This window comes from Equus caballus, chromosome 2 (assembly GCF_041296265.1).
Source record: "Equus caballus isolate H_3958 breed thoroughbred chromosome 2, TB-T2T, whole genome shotgun sequence".
Classification (NCBI taxonomy): domain Eukaryota; kingdom Metazoa; phylum Chordata; class Mammalia; order Perissodactyla; family Equidae; genus Equus; species Equus caballus.
Window position 1 is genome coordinate 2422915 of NC_091685.1, and position 22214 is coordinate 2445128.

At 45.4% G+C, this 22214-nt stretch overlaps 1 protein-coding gene across 17 annotated transcripts in view; it reads left to right on the top strand.

Annotated features, from left to right (window-relative positions):
• DAB1 (DAB adaptor protein 1) overlaps nt 1-22214 on the top strand; it is a 1085079-nt gene that overhangs the window by 689798 nt on the left and 373067 nt on the right. For 11 of the 17 annotated variants that reach the window (XM_023626394.2, XM_023626414.2, XM_070245429.1 and 8 more), the window contains exon 1: nt 9061-9251. The gene's annotated coding sequence lies outside the window, so the exon portion shown is untranslated. 17 annotated transcript variants of the gene reach the window in all.

Genomic DNA, 22214 nt, shown 5'->3' on the forward strand with positions numbered 1-22214 from the left:
CATCACAGCATGGCCCGACAAGCAGCACGTAGGTCTGCACCCAGGATCCGAACCAGCAAACCTCTGGGCCGGGCTGAGAAAGTGGAACGTGTGAACTTAAGTGCTGCGCCACCAGGCTGGCCCCCTGTGGTGCTTCTTAATGAGATCCCCAGCTCTCTGTATCTTTGCCTTACAGTGAACAGGATCCACACTGAGGGAACTACACATGCAAATTATCATTAGCATGAAAACGGGTAATTATTATTTTTTTTACATTTGCATCACCACAGATGATCTTTGTGTTAGACATTCTTCAGCAATGAATGACTGAACTAAAGGGCTTGCGGTTCATTCTGACGGTCATTAATTCTAAATAAGAAATTCATTTGCTGTCACTCATGTTGCTTAACAATGCAAAGCAAAGAGTGACTACAGAGCAATCTGAAACAGTAGGGGCTGGGACTTAAAATGGAAATCACCTGGCCCAACCTTTTATAATTTACATATGAGGGAAATGAGAGCTAGAATAGGGAAGGTCACACGATTAATTAGTGGCAGAGCTGGGACTAGAACCCATTTTCTTTACTTCTATGCCAAAGTCTTTTTATTAAAACCTGAATGCTGATCATCTGACTTCTATTTGGTTAGTAATTTCCTGATTATTTAAAACACATTGAGGGCATACGATAGAGAGACTCGTGATGTGCTGAAGGTGCCAAAATGAAAACATATTAAGAATCCTTCCCAAATTCCCTTGTGCTGTATTAGTTTTATCTTGATTTTTTCTGCAATACACTTATGGGGGGAAAAACGGGGTATCTGTATGTATTGAATGGTCTCATTTGAGTCCTGCCAATGTAAAGGTACGAACTAAAAACATTTTACATTCAAACAGAGCAAATTGCTTATGGTAACCATTGCATAATGAAGGCACACAATGAAGAATCAGAGTTCAAATTACTTATCAGGTCTCTTCCATTTTCTAAGTTTTTAAAGTAGAAAATTGCACAGTATAATTACAGTAAGTTAATTTGCATTCATATTACAATTCAATGAGCAATTACATTCTTTTTTATTTAAAAAAATATTTTATAAAGTGTGATTTGCATCAGGATGTTTCCGGAAAAGAGTGGAGACTTTTTCCTTATGAGGTTTTCATACAAATTCAACCATGGAGCCTGAACCTTCCTATATAGAGTTGAAGCCTCTTATTGGCTTTTTGGGAACCATCTGAAATATGACTGTGGTTTCAGAGCTTTTGGACGAGAACTCTTCAAGGATTCATAGAATATTATGGTTTGGAAGGAGAACTTAAAGGTCTTACTGCTCAAGACTCCTTTCCTCCGTTCACTTCCACCAGCTGAAGCCTGAGTTTCTCTATCACATTCCTGCAAAGCTATCATCTAACCTATATTTGCTTAACTCCTGCGTGAGGAAATTCTTGACCTTCTGATGCCACCCACATCATTTCGAACAGTGCTTTCGTTTTGAGGAGGGCGCTCCATTTTGGTGTAGCCATTCTTGTGTTAACGTATTTCAAGGATACTTTTTTACACATTCATTGCTTTGGCAGAACCACCCATGACACAGAGCACTCTTCTTATATTGAGAGTATAACATTTTATTCTGGACTTGCAATATTAGCACAAATATCTGTGGTGGGCAACAATCAAGCGGTGCCCATAAGGACTGTGGGTGCCGAGTGGCTGCCCCACTTCCTCTGTGCCTGCTCTTTAAAAAAATTTTAGAATGAAGATAAAATAGGCATATATTGAAACGTGTGGATCTTAAGAGTAGTTTGACCAGTTTTAACAAATATATTTGCCTATATAACACTACATTAAAAATACTGTATATTCCATTATGCCAGAAAGTACCTTGTACCCCTCCCCAGGCAATGTCTCTCCACAGAGGCAACTGGTGTTCTAATTTTTCTCACTGTAAATTTATTTTGCGTGTTCTTGATCTTCACATAGACAGAATCATAATAATGTCTTTTTATGAGCCTGGCTTCTTTCACTCAACCTGTTTTTAAGATTCCTCCATGCAGCTGCATATGTCAGTATCAGCAGTGTGTTTTGTTTCTTGCTCAGTAGTATGCCACTGTATGAATATTCTACAATTTGCTTATCCGTTCTACTGTGGAAAGACATTTGTTCTCAGTCTGACCTATTATGAAGAAAGCTGCTATAAACTTTCTAGTATATATGCTTGCGTGTGTGTGTACGTGTTTTATTTCTCTTGGGTAAATACCTTGGGGTGGAATACCTACAATTGCCCATAGGGTAGATGTATGCTTAACTTGATAAGAAAGTGCCAAGTAGAGAGTGCTTAACTTGATACGAAAGTGCCGAGTTTTCCAAAATGGTGATACCATTTTATACTTTCACCAGCAACGTATGAGAGCTCTGCATCCTCGCCAATATTTAATGTTGTCAGACTTTCAAATTTCAGCCATTTTAGTGGGTGTGGAGTCATATCTCACTATGGTTTTATTTGCATGTTCCTTGTGATCAATGATATTGGGCACCTTATCATGTGCCTACTGGCCATTCATATGTCTTCTTTCGTAAAATGGCTTTTCAAATGTTCTGTCCATTTTAATTAGGTTGTTTATCTTTTTATTATTAATTAGTAGGAGATCTTTGTATTTTCTGGATTCAAGTCCTTTGTCAGATATATGTATTGTGAACATTTTCTCCAGGCTTGTGGTTTACCATTAATTTTCTTAATATTGTCTTTTGATCAGCACACATTTTAAATTTTTATAAGGCCCAATTTATCATTTTTTCCTTTATATTCAATGATTATTTGTACTCTGTAAGAAATCTGTGCATACCCCCAAATTGTGAGGATACTCTCTAAGGTTCTCCTCTAGAACCTTTACCGTTTTAGTGATGACATTTTGTTTTACGTATGGTGTGAGGAAGGGATTGTTAATTTTTTCCCACATATTTATCCAGTTGTCCCAGTACCGTGTTTTCCTCAATGACTTTTCTTTCCTCAATGAATTGCACTGGCACTTTTGTTTAAAAAAAATGCCAATTTATTGTATACGTGTTAGTCTATTTCTAGATTCTCTCTTCTGTTCTATTGATCAATTTATCTATCCTTAATGCTGGTGCCATAGTGTCTTGATTATTGTAGCTTTACGGTAAGTGTTGAAGTCAGGTAGGATAAGCTCTCTAATTTTGCTCTTCTTCAGGGTTGTTTTGATTATTTAAGTCCCATTGCATTTCCATATCCACTTTAGAAATAGCTTGTACATTTCTTGAAAAAGTGTGCTGGGATTTTTATTTGGACTGTGCTAAATGTATAGTTCAATTTGGGGAGAACTGACATCTTATCCACACTGAGTTTTCCAAACCTTCTCATTTATTTGGGTCTTCTTTAACTGTTTTCATCAACATTTTGTAAGTTTTGGTGCAGAAACTTTGCACAACTTTTGTTCAATCTATTCCTAAGCATTTTGTGTTGTGCCATTATAAATAGCATCAATTTTTCCAACTGTCTGTCTGACTAGCTGTGTAACTTTGGGCAAAATATTTAACCTCTAAGTTTATTTCTAACCTGTAAGATGTGAGTTCATGTTCTTAGAACAAGGCCAAGTATAAATATCTACAAATAGCTTTTTGGGGTTCTTTAATATTAAATTGGATAACGAATAGAAAGTTCATAGTGCAAAACTTGGTATTAGACAGAATTCTTTTGGTCAAAAGTGAAAAAAACCCTCAAACTGGCATAAGCAGCAGAGGGGATATTTTGGCTCAAATGCCTGAAAAATCTGGGTAGGTGGATGGTCGTTAGCTTCAGGCATGGCTAAAGTAAAGCCCTTCAGCAATGTCCTGGGAAGTCTCCGCTTTCCCGTCTCTTAGTCCTGTTGTCTTCTCTGACGCTTTCATGCTCTGAAGGCTTTTCTTATGGAAGGGGCTCCTGCAGCTGCAGGCGTAACATCTTTCCAGTTTCCAGTTCAGTGGGAAAGAGAAAGCGTTTTTCCTCAGTTGCTCTATCAAAAGTACACAGGTTACTCACTGGACCATCCCTGAGTGGTGGCCAAGAAATGTGTCGCACCTGTCCATCCCTGGAGCTGAGAGTAGAGTCCGCTCTCCAAGAACAAAATGGAAAATATATCTTTGGCTGGGGGAATGGTTCCCCAATGAAATCCGGGTGTTGTTCACAGAGGAAGGAGGAATGGAGGAATGGCACCAGAGAGGCAGACGACAAATAGCCGTCATAACTTTAACATAGTCACCATGAAATACATGGCGGCTACACTGCAGGGGCTGCTGGTTCTTCTCTGCTTCTCGTACCCCCCAGGCGTCAGGAACTCCATCACGTTCTGATAGCTTTTAGTCTACTCCTATTTCCAAGTACTACTGTCACCTTAAGCTCCACTTTATGAGTGAAAAAATTGGGAGTTTGTATTGGAACTTAAGAGCCCTTTGGCAATCACTTCAGCTCTCCACTTTGTTTCTACTGTGCATTTAGCTAAAGAGAGCAGATTGGTGACATAAATACAATTGCAGTGTTGCTATTTCCCTCCACCCCCTCCTTGGAAAAAATAAAAGGAGTGCTATTTATAGCTACTGTAAACTAGAGTCAAGTTTAGTAACACCGCCAGCAGCCTTTCCCTGGAATCAAGCAAAGCCCTTCTCAAGAAAGAAGGGATCTCTCCTGTTTTGATGAAGCCACATAGAAATTTTTTCTCATTGCTTTTGGACCTCAGAAGAGAAATAGCAATTGGATATTTCACTCGTGTCTAGGACATACAAGAAAAGGATCTGAAATGTGGTTAATGTAAGGTTTGCAACTTTTTTTTTTTTAATGGACCCCTTTGCTTTCACACTGAATTCCAAAGTCCTGAACATGGCATATGAGACCCTTTCCAATTTGTTTATGTTGTTTCTCTACAGTCAACCACCGCCACCCCCAGAGCAGAGTCTCTTTTATGCCCTTGCACGTTCTCTTTTCACTCCTTGCTTCATCTGGTTGCTCAGTTATCTTCCAAGATGGGGCCGGGCGCAGTGGTTAAGTTCGCACGTTCCGATTCTCAGTGGCCCGGGGTTCACTGATTTGGATCCTGGGTGTGGACATGGTACCACTTGGCAAAAGCCATGCTGTGATAGGTGTCCCACATATAAAGTAGAGGAAGATGGGCATGAATGTTAGCTGAGGGCCAGTCTTCTTGAGCAAAAAGAGGAGGATTGGCAGTAGTCAGCTCAGGGCTAATCTTCCTCAAAAAAAAAAAAAAAAAAAGATGCTATCACTTCCTTCAAGAAGCCTTAAAATCCTGCCCTGGTCTCACACCCCTGTCTGCTGCCCTGCAGCCTCCCTGCAGTGTGTGTGCTGATGAGTTTCCTCAACGTGGGTACGAGTTGTTTGAGAGTGAGTTTTTTTGCTTTTTCTTTTCTTCCTTGCCAATGCCTGCTAGCATTGTGCCTGGTATACAGTGAGCAGTCAGTAAACAATTTTTGAATAAATAAATAGAATCTGAGTGTGAACATGAACTTGAATGATAAGGACCATGAGAGGCTTACGTACCTTCGGTATTAACCTTTGAAATTTTGTGTCTTCTATATGTTGGTATACTTTGAACGCACAGTGTCTCTAATAAGCTTGGTAGAAATGGTCCTACTGGACAGTATTTAAGATTTTATTAATTTGAGAGCTTTGTGTGTACATTCCTGGCATATGCAAGCCCCACAGACTATTTAATAAACAGTGGCTATGTAATAATTTGTGCTTGAAACCCTTAGAGCTTACAGCACAAATTCATTTTATCCTGAGAGGTATATTTGAAACAACTGTAGGGATGAACAGAATTTTAAATAATACAGAATACACAAAATGAGCTACTTTGCATTCCTTCCTTTGGAGGAGTAGTTATTGCTGGTTGGATTTATGATTTCTGACCCGTGGTTTTGCTTTCAATCCTGGGTCGGTCTCAAACAGCACTTAAATAGGCTGGCCCTCTGAGTATCTTGAGAACCATGTGCATAGGGATGAATTATATGAAGTTCAATAAAACTCCTTTTTACCCATCTGCGTGCTACTCATGTCCATGTAAAAACATTCAATTGACTCTGAGCTCCTCAAAGGCAGGGTCTGTTTCTGATTTGTCATCATTATACCCAATGCCTAGCACAGTGCCTGACATATAGAATGATCTCCATAAATGTTGTTGATGTAAAATGAACTATTTTGGAATTTCTCTGGAAGGAGAACCCATGTTTGCTGTGACTTTTCAGTCCAGCCACATCTGCTACAGTATCTCATCTAAGGCCCACAGCGATCTCTTGAAGCAGGTGTCTCATGAAGCATGTGTCACCATTGTAGAACTGAGAATTTTGAAGTTCAGAGAGTTAACTTGTCACAGACGACTCAGGCCCATTAGACTACAGTCCAGATTCTTTCCAGTACACACGGATAAGAGTACCTCTCCCCCTGGGCTACCGTGAAGGCTAAATGAGTTAATGTATGGAAAGTACCAGAAGGGTGCCTGGAAAATAATGACTAATATATACATCTTTGTTGTTCTTCTTGATACATTGTTGTTTCTAGTAGTAGATGATAAAGAAATGCATGTTGATCTTTTTCCTTATGCCACACTTAACACAAACGGCATTGTTATTTAAAAGAGAAGAAAAGAAAAAGCACCCTAAATTTTAGATGAGTTGTTTCTTGACATGTTTAGCATAATAACTTAAAATAGCCCTTTAAAATTTGGTTTGCTTTAACCCAGAAGACTATTAGGTCCTTGGGCAGCTTGTGTGCAGTTAGAATCTATATATTACGCTTTCTTCCAGCCTGGAGTTGGGAACAGCTGCAGCTCGTTGCCCCTGTCAGATTTAATGGGAATTTGCCCAGTTTCCATGATGGCGCATGTCCAACACCGAATAGAGATCGAGTCTTATATGAGCGTCTTCCATTTCTATCACTCGGCCAACTCAGTGTCCCGCATTCCTCTCAAAGTCTGTAATCACAATGTCAACTGAAAATAGAACAAGAGGGAAGGGGCGAAGGCAACGTCTCTCATGTACAGTGCCTTAGAATGTCCGTCAGTGGTCATGATGTTCCATGGCTGTCCTCAAAACCCTGAGAAACTTCAGAGCTGTTTTTGGTAGAGTCAATGCAGAGTTAGACCTGCGTTCCATCAGGTTTGACATCTGTCCCAGCCACCTGAGGTGCATAACAGGTTTCTATATTCTTTCCTCCTATTCCAACCAGGTCTTCTCCGATTTGTCCATGTCTCCTGTTTTCTTTGTATTGAGTTCAGGTTCCTGAGGTTTGTCTTTATAGAAGAGGAAACAGAAGTGTCTTATTAATCTTAGTAGAGCTGCCTGGCGAGCCTGAACTTCCAATGAAATGAATCTTTAGTGTTGGCTGGCAACTCTTGCCACTCTCTAGAACTTTGGAAGAGTTGGGGAAACTTGGGCCAGTGTCCCTGGTCCCCATCATTAGAGCTGCTGGTCACATCCAGAAGGAAACAGAAACAGTGGTATCAGGGGTGGCATCTCCCTCCCACCTTGATGGGAGTTGCCTCTGATCAACTCTTCACCAAGATTGTACCCTGCCAATGACCTCACAAATTTTTCTTGTCTCTATGTAAATTGCTATCTTTCAGGAGGTGCACGACAGCCTCCAGTTGCTCAGGCCTCCATTTGTACAGAAGCTGTTATTACGGAATAAGTGTAATGGGTCGTGAATTTTGTGGAGAAAGGGAGGGTCTCTCGATGACTTTGTGTGTACCAGCCACGGACCTATTGGCTCCACAAGGAGTGCATTAGGCTAAATATTTTTAGCCCATTGACTCTGGAGGTAATAACCCTAAATGCTTCATTAAATTTTCATGGGTGAGTGACAGAAGCTATGAGGGAAAAAAACAAAACCCAAATCCTCCACATTAGCTTTATTATTACACAGCTGGAGGAGAGGAGTGTGGCCCCTAAAAAAGCTAACACTTTAACTGCGGCCTGCCTCTTCCTTCCCTTTCCTGCACCCTGCTCCAAAGGGCCAGCACTTCATTTGCTTTTCTCCCTCCGACACCTGGCATTTTGGCCTCTGGAGACGACTGTACAGGCATTTACTTAAGTTGAATCCAGTCTCAGGGTAGAAGAATTTTCAGACCCACACAATGCATATTTCCGGCGATTTGCTGGATCTTTGTAAACCAAGACCAGGAGCAGGGAGCAACTGCCTGGGCGCTGCCTGAGGCCTTCCCGCCTCTGTTCTCACCTGAGGGCTGTCCTCCCCCAGGCATTCTAGGAACGGAAGTGGAGAAGGCGGGTAGGAAGGGGAGAGTTGGGGTTTAACTGAGGCCTGCACACCCTGAGGGGCATGGGTCCCTCCCTAGGACTGAGGAAAACGTGACAGATGCCAGCTTTCTCCCTGCTCGTGGCCCGACTTTGCCGGGGAAGCGTCAGTGAAGACAAGATCTGCCAAACCAGGGCTGGCCACTGAGAACTGGCGCCCCCTCCTGCAAAGGGGCGTGGGGGCAACACGTCCTCGCCGAGCCTCCTCCCTGGTTTTCGCCCAGTGGCACTCTATATTTGGGTCTGCGTATGTTTAGAGGCTTGGATCAAAGAGTAAACCCCAGAGAAAAATGAGGGAGGCCGGGCGGGGACTGCCGCTGCTGGTGGCGGTGACGGTGGCGCAAACACTGGATACTTTGTGAAACCCGAGTCTGGTAGCTTTAACCCCTTCGCTCCCTCACCCCTCCCCGCCGGCGCGGCTGGGGCGGGGACCCCATGCTCTCTGCTGGGCTCTCCCCCTCCACGGAGGCATGGGGAGCGAGCGCAAGGGCTCCAGAGGCGCGACTGCGAGCCGCGGCGCCCCCGCTCGCTCGCTCGCTCGCTCTGCCTCCTCCTCGTCGCCGCCGCGACTCGGCTAGGCTCTCGGGGCGCGGCGGGCGGCGCAGAGAGCGCCCGGGCGGGAGCCGAGCGGGAGCCGCGGGGCCGGGGCGAGGGGCGCGCGGCGGGCGGCCGGGCGGCGGCGGCCGAGGAGCCGGCAGGTGAGCGGCGCCGCGGGGCGCCGGGCGGGCGCGGGGGCCGGCGGGGCGGGGGCGCGGGAGGAGGCGGGTCTGCGCGTGGGGCGGTCTCCTCCCCTTGCTCTGACGCGGGGCCGGTGGCTCCCGGGGACGATGGACCCGGCTCGGCGCTCGCCGGGGCTTCCCCGGGCTGGAGAGCGCGCCTGAGTGCCGCCGCCCGCCGGGCATGGGGAGCCGCTTCCTGGGCGGCTGCGGCAGCGGAGGAGGATGCTCTCGGCGAGCCGAGGTGAGGCGCGGCGGGCCACGCGGCAGCCCTGGAGTTCAGCGCGGGCAGGTGCCCGGCGGGGACCCGGCGCCTGGACGCCCGGCTGCCTCCGCTGGGGCCCCGGGGCGCGGAGGACGGCTCCTGGGGCGCCCCTCTCGGGAGTTGGGCTAGGGGTACCGCGGGGATGGCGACTGCAGTTTTGCTCGCTCCCTCCACTTACTGGGGGAGAGGGACGACCTCTGCTCCTTCCTTCTGGGTCTCTGCCACCACCCCTATCTCCCTACTTCTGGCCACGCACGGTCCTCTCTCCAGACCTGCTCAACCCGAACACTCGTCTCTCTTCGGGACCCCCTGCACCCTCCTCCCTCCTGCGGTCCCGGCTCTATCCTTCCACGAACCTTCCTTCTCCGCTCCAAAACCTACCCGATGCTCCTGAGCCCTTTCTCCCTGCCTCGCTGGCTGCGTTCCCGGGCCGGACCCTGTTCCCTACTCAGCGGAACCCGGTTTTCACTTCCCTACTCCTCGGCAGCGCTGCGGTGCTGCCCTGACCTGTCGAAAAACCGGGTCCATCCCAGGAACCCCTACCCTTTCTCAGACCCCATCAGAGCTGGACCCTGCCTCTCAGACCCCAGCCCTTCCCCGGGTCCTCCATCGACTCGGTTCTCTGCTGCTTCCCGCACCTCCACTCCGCTCCGCAGACTCCCCGCCACTCTGAACGCTCCCCTCCCCAGCCCGTTCCTCTGCTTCTCGCTGCTCCAGACTCGACGCTCAGGGTGTTTTTCCTACGGGGGAAACTTTAAAATCCCCGTGATTCGGCTCATCAAGAAGCCCTAAAAGAAGGACTCAACCGCCGAGAGGAGCTGGAATCCGGGAGTCAGAGACGGGGAAGGTTGTGTCGTGGCGTCGAAAGGGGCCATTGGATGAGCGTACAAAGTAAATTTCAAAACGACTGTGGTTGCTGCAGCCGGGCCGCTCCTTCCCCGCTAGTTCCGTCCCACAGAGTGTTATTGTGACCCCTGGTGGGAGGGCGCGCCTTTTCTCTGCAGTTTTTAAAACGCTATTTTTTGTTTTGGTGGTGGTGCTGATGGACCGGACGGGGGGTGGGTGGGCACGAAGGAAAGCTGCCTGGCAAGCCTGATGCCACCTGGCTCCTGCGTTGTTCCCTCCTGAACCCGCTAGCCTGTGCATGTTTCACTCCTTGTAAACTCCCCTCCACCCCCAACTGCATCACACAAGTCCTCATTGTTGGGGGTCTGCCTGGGCACTTCCGCCCGGGCTGGGAGAGTCTGAAGGAATGGGGTGGGGGTGGGGAGGCCGGGGCGCCGGGCCACCGCGGTCTGGCTCTCGCGGGCGGCTCGGCGGCGGGCGGAGCGGAGAGCGCCGCGGCGCGGGCGTCTGTGAGCTCTGGCGTGTGCCGGAGAGGGTGGGGCGCGCGCCCGCGTGGGTCGGTGCCTGAGTGTGCGTTTGGAGCCGGCGCACGCCTGGGCTTAGCTCCTTTAGGAGGAGGAGGGCTTGTGGAAGCCAGCGCGCCTTTTGCTGCCCGGGAGCTGGGCGAGCGAGCGAGTCCTCCGAGATGGATGCTACAACGCAGCTCCTCGCGAGTCTGGGGACGCAGCGAAGATCCGTTGTCGCTTCTCCCTCCTCCTGTTCCCCTCCTGCTGGCCCATTCGACGCACTTTCACAGTGTTGATGGTTTTGAATAAAGGCCTTGTGGGGGTTCCGCTGACACTTCGTAACACTTAACATGTTTTCAAGTAATCATATAAATTAAAGGTGGCTTAAGTTCAGAACCCCCTAATTATCCGGTTCACGTTTGTACATTTATGTGCCAATTATAGGTCTTCGGGAAATCCATAAAATTATAAACCATCCCCACCCCCTGAATTAGCACCCATTGTTTTTATTATCTCAACGATGAGTGGTTCTGGATGGAACCCTGAATTGCACAGGCGTGAAGATAGATGTGCGGGGGGAGGAGAGCTTGACTGGAGTAGGAACGCTCCACAGCCCCCCCACCCCCATCCCCATCCCTATTTCTTTCCTTTCCTCTTCTGACAAGGCTTGGTGACAATTCTGGAATCTGAAAGGGATCAAAGATTTTCTTGATTTCCTATTGAGAAGGGCGACCTAATCAAAGCTGTGTAGAAGTCAACTTCTAAGCAATCAGAAATTGTCTGCTGATGCCCTTGATTGAAACCCCAGCATTCAAATGGAGTATTGAAGAACTCGCAGACATGGCTTTGAAGCGCTATTGTTCTTTTCCATACACAGAGGCCCTCTTAAAGGTTTAGGAAGTTCAAAATGCAGTGATTTGAAAGACTGACGTTGTAACTATTTGGCAACGCTGAGAAGATGGGCAGGGATGAGAGAAGAGGCCGAGGTGGGAAGTGCGAACGTGGTGTTACTATCTTTTTGGGAACAGTGCCGCTATTAAGTGTGAATTCAGTCTACACGTTAAGTTGGCAATTAAATCTCTTCCTAAAGCAGATTTAGAAGATGATTTTTAGTAGTTGTTTTTTTTTTGGTGGTTTGCTTAAGGTCTGAATAGGCATATCTGAAACATTTAATCATGTTCATTGTATTCAACAATAAAATCTGAATAAAAATTACTGATTGTCGATGAAGCTCATCTCACAAGCTGTTTCGCAGTATGTTTCATTTGCGAGACGTAGCATTGTGTGAGGCTGCAGGAAGAGAGCGCATCACTTATTGTTCCACTTCTCCCAAAGCCAGAGAGGAGCAGGCTCTTCACTCCCCTTTGCCCTCCAGAGTAATTTGTCTTCGGTGGTGGCTGTTTGGCGTGGTACCTGGTAGGACCCATCTTAAAAATGGTGTGTGGTGGATTTCGGATGCCTGGAGGCGCCCTGCAGGCAGATGAAGAATCTGATTGAGGCAGCGTTTCATTCTGATAATTCACTCAAGTCAAACATTCTGTTTTTGCTGAGATTTAATCCTTCTCTCAAACTAATAAAGCTAACAAAGCAAGAAAATCACAGTTTATGTCTTTTAGATGGCACTTTAAAAAATTGCATAAATTGAAAGCTGTTGTCAGGAACTGTAAATGTTATTTAAGGCTTACTGTGACAAAGAATGGTCGCTGGTTGAGTTAAGTGATTGAGAATAAATCACTTGACCTCTCAGTTTCATCATTTGCAATATTATCTACCTTGTGAGTCTTGGAGCAGTTTTATGGAGAAAAATGTCTCGTTGGGTGCTTTGGCGCATAACCGGATTTCAGGAGAATAGTGACTTTTAGTAAGAGGTCATGGAATTCTGCTGAGGAGAGAGGATGGCATTGGGATTTGGAAGGCGGGGATCAAATCCAAGTACTTTCTGACTTGATGGTGTTTGGCATATCACCTCTCTTATTAATAAAAATAGGGATAATTAACCTTTATGGAGTACTTGCTAAGAGTCAGGTACCCCTTTAAGCACTTTGCGTGCATTAATTTATTTAATCTTTAAATAACCCTGGGAAGTGGATACTTGTATTCTCATTCCCATTTGATTGATGAGGAAACCAGGGCACAGAGAGAGCTGGTAACTGGCCCAAGGCCACACAGCAAATAAGGTATAGAACTAGGATTTAAATCCAAGCATTGTGGTTCTAGGGTGGGTCCTAACCAGGGCGTTCTGCCACCTCTGAGTGGGGAAGGGATCCCAGCTGTCTCCCAGAGTGGCTGTGAAATTTCACGGGGAATGATGGAGTAGAATTGCTGGAGATTGCTTCCAATTGCAGATGCTAACAGCACAAAATGGGTGTTGCCCTCTTGCCAACGGGGAACTGGGCTGATGGTAGACATTTGAACACGTGTAACTTTGTGACAAGTATTAGTCAGTCTTGCTTCACATCTGTCTACTCTTAGTTAGCTATGCAGAGACTGCCATCCTGCTAGTGTCTCTTACCAGCCGTGGGAAGCAGAGCTGCTTAAAAGCAGACATGGTGTAACAAGTGGTTAGATGTCTGAACTTGGGTGCTAGGCTGCCCGCTTCAGACCTCAGCTCCGCCAGCCCTGCCAGCCCTGCCAGCTGTGTGGCCTGAACTCAATCTGTGACCTGTGTTTCAGGATACAAACCTGTGTTAAAAAACAAACACAGACAAACAAACAAAAACCACATCAAGTCAGTCAATCACTTGAACGCTTCCCTTAGGTTGGGGAGCAGACCATCAGCTTTCCTTGTCTTTGAGATGCTCTCTGCACTTTTCTTCCATTTAGTCCTCAGATAAGGAAAGGTTTTGGTTCAGGAATCACAAAACTCCTCTGGCTTCTATTTCATGAAATATGCAGTATATTCTATTGGAAAGAAATTACCAGCTTGCTTTTATTATTATTATTTTATTTTATTTGGACCCAACATATAACCAATCTACAGTGCCAGTGGGGAATTCTCATAAAGAGAAAGGAAAACAGAAATAAAATTCTGCTGAATAGAACTCACAGCTAAAATGATAAAAGTTTTGTGGTGGTGAAAATGGGTTGTTTAGGTTAGGGGATAAAGATGGTGGGGCCGGCCTGGTGGCGCAGCGGTTAAGTTCGAATGTTCTGCTTCAGCGGCCTGGGGTTCGCTGGTTCGGATCCCGGGTGTGGACATGGCATCACTTGGCAAGCCACGCTGTAGTAGGCATCCCACGTATAAAGTAGAGGAAGATGGGCATGGATGTTAGCTCAGGGCCAGTCTTCCTCAGCAAAAGGAGGAGGATTGGCAGCAGATGTTAGCTCAGGGCTAATCTTCCTCAAAAAAAAAAAAAAAAAAGAAAAATAAATAAAAAATAAATGACCTTTCCATTTAAGAAAAAAAAAAAAAAAAGATGAGAAGAGGGCCCTCTCAGGCAGATGCGATTAGTTCAGAGGGAACCCCAGTCAGCTGTGTTGACTGCCTACAGTGAGGCTTGTAAAATGGCCAACCGTGTATGTCAGCTTTGAGCTTCAAACCAATTTCTGACTCTTGGTCAGTCTCTCTGTTTTTCGACTGGGCTCATAATCTGTCGGTTCACTCGCCATCATTTAAGCCGTCTCTTTCTCTGCTCTTTCTCTTCCCCTGTCTCTCCTTATTTCTCTCTCAGTCTTTATGCCTGTTTCTATCTTGTTGGTGTTATGATTGACAATAAAGCCTGAAAAATTATGAGTATGCATGGAGAGTATCTGGGAAATGGAGAAAGCCAGCTCAGGTCACGCACCCAGACATCTCTTCTGTGTCCCTTCAGCACATGTTTACTGCGCCTGGCTTTATGCTCTGTGCTAGGTGCTGTGAACAGTAAGTACCAAGATGGAAGGGTGCTGTCTCTGCCATCTAGGCACCTGGCCTCCTGCATAAATGACTGCCGCAGTGGGAGATGTGGTACAGAACATGTCTGTACAGCGCTGGGAGCGTCTGAGGACAGTCCGGTACACCTGGGGAAAGGGAGGCTGGGGAGGGCCTCACAGGGAGGCTGCGTTTCCGCTGGCAGCTGCGGGTTCACCAGGAGTTTCTCAGGGGTTGAATGCCTTCCAGGTGGGGAGGACTGTGTGGGCGGAGGCGTGCGGCAGGAAGGTTCGTTCTTGGTTTGGGGTGGGCAGAGCTGGGAGTGGCTATAAAGTAGAATATGTGGCCAAAATGGGTTATTTTATAGAACATTTTCCAAACTATGTTCCAGGGAACACTAGTATCCTCCAGGATGGTTCTGAGCATTTCAAAAGAGCATTCAGATGGAGGAAAGTTCCATGCCCCCACATGTTTGCCAAGTGCTGAATTATAGATCCTACTGTTAGTCAGACGCAGTATTCCCTGTAGCACAGAAACTCGTTTACCTCATTAAGAACTTTTCAAACTTATTTGCCACAGAAGCTTGAATTTCAAGGAGCCCCTCTCAGTGTCCTATGAGACAGATTAGGGAAAACGTTTGTTGGTAACCACTTAACGACTTTTAAGAAGAGGAGTTAATTTTATCATGAAAATAATTTGTGTGATTTGAAATGTAGCATAGAATATTGACATACAAACAGTGTAAATAACAATACAGTACAAATCTCTGTACCTACCACTCAGCTTAAGAAATAAAGACCTACAAATACGGTTGAAACCTCTTAGTAACCTCTCCCTGATCATATCTCCTTCCCTCTTGCCAGAGGTAACCACTATCCTAAATTTGGAGTTTATCATTTCATACAATTCTTTTGAATATGCTTTTCAGAAGAGCAGCTTAAGAAGAATTCCATTGAATTCTCATCCAGAAATAGTAAGAAACAAATAGTATTTTGTCCAAGAATTATCCTGGAATAAAGGACGTTTATAGGCTCTTTAGGGGGAAGAAATGTGGCCTCTCCTTTTAACAACAGTGCCTGGAATGCAGTAGGTGTTCAGTAAATTTCCACTGAATTGAATTGAATTAAATGTGTGCACTCTCATGTGGTTCGTTAAGTTCATGTGGATAAAAAGATTGAGGTCAGTTGTCTTTCGGAGACAGTATTGAAATTCTGTGTGGTCAGCGATCTTGAAAACATTTTTTGTTGTAGTTCTTTATTTGGTAATCTGGATTTAGAAAGGAATAGTAACAATTATCCATTGAAAGTCATCTTTATGTTTTCTTGACATCTTTTGGAATCATTAACAATAAAAACTTACCCAAATCTGTCTTATTAAAATAGCTGATTCAGTGGAGCTATCCATTTTCATTACAGGAAAAATGATAAATACAAAGGCTTTCAGTCAAGAAGGAAACTTGCAAATTGCAATGCTAATTGATTACTCAGCAGCTAGACACTAGATACTTTCAAGGGTTATGAGGGTCCTATCGAAGTGTCCCCAAGAAATAACTTAGTAACAGGGTGTTACAATTAGGCACTGTCATGGCAACACAAGCATCTCTTTTGATATATGTGAGGGACATTCTCTTGAAAAAGCTCACATCATCTAAAACATATGTCACATTTGGGTGACATTTTCTTTTTTATTATCCTAGCCTGTATTCATCTATTACTGTATACATGTCAACATGTAGAGTGAATGTTAGAACGGTGCTGAGGGATGCATGGTAGAAAGAATGAGAGGAGAAAGAAAGCAGAAGATTTACAGCCTCACTGGGGGAGGCTTTTTGTACCAAATCGTGGTTGCATGGAAGATAGTAGATTAGCTTTTCCCATGGAGTTCAAAATTGATCATGCCTGAGATTTCACCCTTAGGGTTTTCTATCTTTGACTTTTCTGGTACAGATTTTTCCTGGTAGTTTGGGAGGAGTAGTAAAATCCCAGCAGGTAGCAGAACAAGAGTCAACTTAGGATGTGAACGATCATAAATAATGCAAAGACTGCACAGGGCATAAGGAAGAGAGACGGGCAATGCCATCCCCTCGTGATTGCCCACTGATGCCCAGGCACCACAATGACGGCATGTGCCAGTTCTTGTCTTGAATTGTAGGACATATTATTCTGAGCTGTGTTACGTGCATGCTCACAAAAGTTCTAAATATAAAACACAACCGTTCAAACATACTCAAGTTAAGTCAGAAGTGCTGGTGGTCCAATTGTGGATGAAATCAGAGATGGGCCACCAGAGGCTTGAATCTGAGCTATGGCATGTATTGTTAGAACATAGTTCCAATGAATGCAAAAAGGTTGCTGTAATTTATTCCTCTGGGAAGCTGAAGAGATTTGTAGACCACATAGAAGTTGGATTCTTGCCAACCTTCTGCTATCTAACTTCTTAATTTTAATGTAGTTGAATTTATCAATCTTTTCTTTTATGGTTAGTACTTTTTATATCTTGTTTAAGAAAGCCTTTCTTTTACCCTGATGTCATAAAGATATTCTCCTTTATTATCTTCTAAAAGCTTTATTGTTTCGCCTTTCACATTTAGGTTCTATAATCCTGTGGGTGTGTATGTGTGGGGGGGTGTGTGGTGTGAGGTAGGAATTTATTCTGATTTTCTTCCAAATGGGGAAAAAAGTCATCTTGACACTTAGGGTTAGTTTCTAGGCATGTATTTTGTCCACTCTTTTGCCCAAACTACACTTCTTTTTTATTATAGCTTTTATAATAAGGCTTGGTATACGACAAGACAAATCCTCCACAATGTCTTTCTTCAAAAGTGTCTTGGCTTTTCTTAGCCTTTTGTCTTCCATATAGATTTTATCATCACCTTTTAAAGTTATACAGAAATACTCTTGAGAGTTGATTGGAGTTACATTGAATTTATAGATTAATTCGGGGAGAATGGCATTATGATGGAGTCTTCCTACCCATAACCGTAGCGCCTCTCTTCATTTATCTAGTTCTTATTTAACGTCTTTCAGTACAGATTATAATGTTCTTCTTAAAGGTATGCACTCGCTTGTTAGATTTATTTCCAAGTGCTTTATATTTTTGTAGTTGCTATTGTAAATGCTATCTTTAAAAAATTATATTTTCTAATTATATATTAGTTTTCATTATATGCCATCTGTATTTATTATTCTGGATGGTGTGGAGTTAGTGGGGGAGGAAAAGCACTGGTGCTTGTTGAGTGCTTCCTCAGCACTAGATTGTGTACATGCTCCCTTTGATCTCCAGACAACCTCAAGGAAAGACTGTGGGTCAGTTAGCACCGCTCTTGATGGGATCACTGCCCTCCTTTGTAGACTGCCAGTCCAAGAGATGTCCTTTGTCCCAGTGGGCCAGTGGGAATGCAGAAGTGAGGAATGGGGCCAGTGAAGGGGTGATCAACCCAAGGAGCAGCCAGTCACCTTGTTCAGGTGGCAGAGGTCTTTGAAAGACATCTCTGATTTTCCCCTGCAGAGTAAGGGGATGTGCGCAGGATGGCATAGTCTTCCCCTGGTTAGACACGCTGTCTAGCACAAATAATATGATCTGGAGGCCTGGGGCTTAAGTCTGGCTCCTGACACACTGGCCTGGCATTTCAGCAGGCCATAGTCATCTGGCTGCCTGAGGGGCAAATTTTGACCAGTAGCAGCTGTCTAGTTTGAGTTTTCAGGTATATCTCAGGTTGGTCAATATTATTCCCGCTTTCACATGAGGAGTCACAGGTCTATGGAATGAAAAGATGTGTCCAAGTCATCCAGCTGAGCTGGAATAGAGACCCAGGTCTCCTTGCGCCCATATCAACGCTCTTTCCATTTCACCACGTTGACTTAAGAGCCTCAAATATATTATGATGACAATAAAGTGAAATGCTAGACGTGTTTTTCACTTGAGGAAGCACCATTATGCATGGAAATTGTAACGTATATCTGCAAAAAAGGATAAGGAGAGAGATGTCTGACATGGCCCTTGTGGTGATTATTACATGCCAATTGTTATCCCTCTTTCTCTGTCTCTCTCTCCCTGGAATTCCTTATGTTGTTAATTCTTTCAGAAGCCCACTCCCATTCATTTACGCCCACCCAAATAATATTTATGTTTTAGGACCTAGAGCTGTCAGTCGTTTCTCTCCAGAAGTTACCCTACGACATCAATGTTTATCGATAAAGTTTCAAATTTGTCTTCTCTGCTTGCCAACTGTTGTACCTCTTGCTCTCTTCTCTCACATCCTATCGTCAGCACGTTTTATTGTATTTTCTGGAGTGAACATAATATATACTGTACTAGTTTAGGCTGACATAAAAGAGAATGTCTCTTAGAAAGCAAGATTAAGAGACGGAAAAGCTGACCCCTTGGCTAGCTTAATAACACTGTTTTCTCTTTGCTGTACATGTGGGTTCACAGGCATGAGGTCAGACAACATTCTGTGTATCCTTGGCTGCTCCAGATGTATCGGTGGAGATGGAAGTCTTGATTTGTTTGAGTGGCCATAAGTCAGCTTGTCTGGGAGGAAGGGAATTGGGTACTGGATTAACATCACCCTCCTTAAAAAAAAAAAACAGAGGCCTGACAACAGAGGCCCAGTCTAAGTTCCGTATTCCTTCTGCCCGCCCTTCTTGGCTACATGTATTTTTCTCAGGCTTCTTAAGCCCCGGACTCAGTTAAACAGCACTCTTCATTATGTCTTCAATTGTTCTGCTCCACGTCTGTTACTCTGGAGTCCTCTAGAGATTGAGAGTTCCTCAAGGGCGCTGTCACCTTGTCCTTTGTGCGCCATGTGCTTGTCTCTTTGAGGAAGTTCACCTTAAGTACTTGCTACCTTTAATGTTTAGTCTGCTATAGTTTCTTTGCAGTGGAGGAGAAAGTGGCACTTTAGTGAACTGTTTTGAGTCTGTGAAAACAAAATAAGGGCCTTCTGTTGCAATTTTAAACATTTCCTTTTGGGACATGTTTTTAGCTCCTTTTATTGCAAACCTGTGCCTTTCCTGTCCTCCCTCCCTCTCTTCCGTTGCTTTCCTTCCTTCCAGTTCTATCAAATCAAAGACGTTGCATGAAATCAACAACCACAAAGGCTTCTCCACCCACAGGTCTGTGGCGTGATTTTGCACAGTCGCTAGAATGTGCTGTACTCCCTCGTTCTCACAGGTGTCATTTCAGTGTGTGTGTATGTGGGGGGCCGGGTGGGCACTTGAGGAGGCGTCGGGAGGTGGCTTTGTCGTTCCCTGTGAAATCCGGCAGTAACATAAGTGTTTTACATGGGTGATCGTTCACTCCGTGCATTGTCTGCAGCTGGTTTAAAATTACAGCCTAAAGATCAAAACTCTGCCAACCAGTATGTGTCGGGGTAAAGAGTGCCTCTCTGTGCTGTCCTTGAACAAATCCTGAACAGCATCAGCCATACCACTGTGACTGCCAAGCAGAATTTAGTAATTTTATTGATATACACTGTGTCAGCGAGAGTGTAGTCAGGAGACACATGCCAGGTAGCTTAATGGGAAGAATTTAATACAGGAAACTAGCTACAAAGGTGTTGGAAGAGCTGAAGATGTGACAAAGAAGCTAAGGACGGAGACTAGCAGCTTCAGGAAGCCCACCTGCCTCTGGATCTGCAGGCACGAAGGGAGGGTATGGTGTTATGGGAGCCCAGGCGTTGGGGCTGCTGAAAGTACAGCGGGGCTGCGCGGCGAGAGCAGGCGCCACAGAGGGAGGGGCTGGAACCGTGCAGGAGACCCTACCACTGCTAGAGATGCCCCCTTGAAGCAGAAAGAGAGGGAGAAAGGGAGCGAGAGGCCCTGGTTTCTCCTCCTTCCTTCCTGTCTCCTGCGAGTCTTTCCCATTGAGTGAGCCCGACTGGAAGTCAGTTGGCCAGGAGCCTGGGAAGTGTGTTTGGGATGAGCTTCCTGCCTGAGCCAGCGCAGCAGGGGAAGGGGCCAGGAGCGGACCTGAGAGAAACAGGCAAAGGGCTAGTCCACATGCCAGGAAGATAAGTCTCCTCAGAAGTGTTCGTTAATGTGGCGGAGCTAAAGCAGACAGTGAAGTGACACACTTCCTCCTCTTCCCTTCCTCTCACCGTGTCCCGTCCTACTTCCCTTGCAGAATGTTGAGTGACTCTGCTGGCAGTTAAGTCTCTCTCTTGCCAGGGTGAGCTGTGTTGCTCTTGGGTGCCCTGGTGTGTAGGACAGCAGCAGGGGGGCCATACCTTCCCTTTTCTGCAATTCTGAAATCTAAAAGGCTCTGAAAACTCAGTTTTTTCCCATTATAAAACTCATTTAATGGCAACACCTGACCTGACCTGAACTGACACGAGACTCCTTATAATCGTTGTTGATCTCTCTGAGTGTGAATAATCATACATTTGGCTCAAGAAGCATTAGTGAATTGATTACAGGGTGCCACCCCAGCCCGGCTAGGAATACAAATAAAAGGAAAGTGCATGGCGTAGTATATGCTGCCTTTCTAAAATGCAAATAAAATCTGTGATCTGAACACATCAGACCCAGGGATGTTGGATAAGGGATTGGGAGCCTGCATTTCAACATGGCAGAGAGAGGATGAGTGGAAACGTGGCCCTGTAAACATGCAGCTCTAGAGCAGCGCCTGTGGTGACATCGCAGCCCGTCTGGAATCATGGAATGCCCGCGCTAGATGGGCCCCTGGAGCCTGGCAGAGCAGCCCTCTCGTTCCATAGATGAGGAGACTGCTTAGGCTCGGGACTCGGCACATATGTTGCAGGTCACCAGGGGTTTAACAGTGGAGCTGGAACTGTTTATTTCCCCTTTGCAGTGAATGAGGTTTTAGGACTGATTCTTTGGTTGTTGTCATCACTTGCTGTCAAGTCAGCTCCGACTCCTGGTGACCCTGATTCTTTGGGTATGTTTAAACATTAAAATACTTGACATTTAGAGGGAAGAAAGGAAGCCAGCAGGTGAATGTACAGATAAATCTACACTCTAGCTACAGTGATCTTTCATTTGTGTAGCATTTCATGTGCACGCACACACGTACGCAAAGTAAGGAGATATCTTCTCCTTTGATCTTCAGAACACTCCTGTCAGATATACAGGATGGGCATTACTCTCCCTGTTTCATAGATGGTCAAACCAAGTCTTGGCCAATGACTTGCGCTGGTGGCCGTGGGCGAGACACTTAACTCTTGGAGCCTCCATTGAAAAATGAGTTCTTATAGGGCTGTTTTGTAAATCAGAAGAAGTAGCACCTTCACCACAATTAGAACTGTGCCTAGTGCACGCTGACATGCCACACACGCTGGTTCCTCTCCACCTTCAGACAACTGAGGGAGATTGCACAAGTCCCGCAGCTGTTCTCTTTGAAGAGGACGTGCCTCGATATGATGAAGAGAAGACGGTCACCGAACGATGACGGACCCCGCTCTCTGTGCCCTGTGCCTCCATGTTTGTTTTTGTTCTTCCAGCTTTAAGAGGAGAAGCTTGAACGAATGCCTCCCTGAGCGAATTTTCTCTTTCTCCCCTCAGAAATTGGGTCATGGGAGGCTGTGATCTTGGTGGCCCCTATTGTCTTCACAGGTCAGGATATAGTTTGATATTTTGTTTACTCCAGATCTGACTGGCGGAGAAACAGCCACCACTGCAAACACAATTTGCTGCAGAAAACGACTTTATTTCTTGTCAGCACACATGGGACTTTGTTTATCGTAGTTCACTTTAGATGGGCATAATAAAATATTTTCTT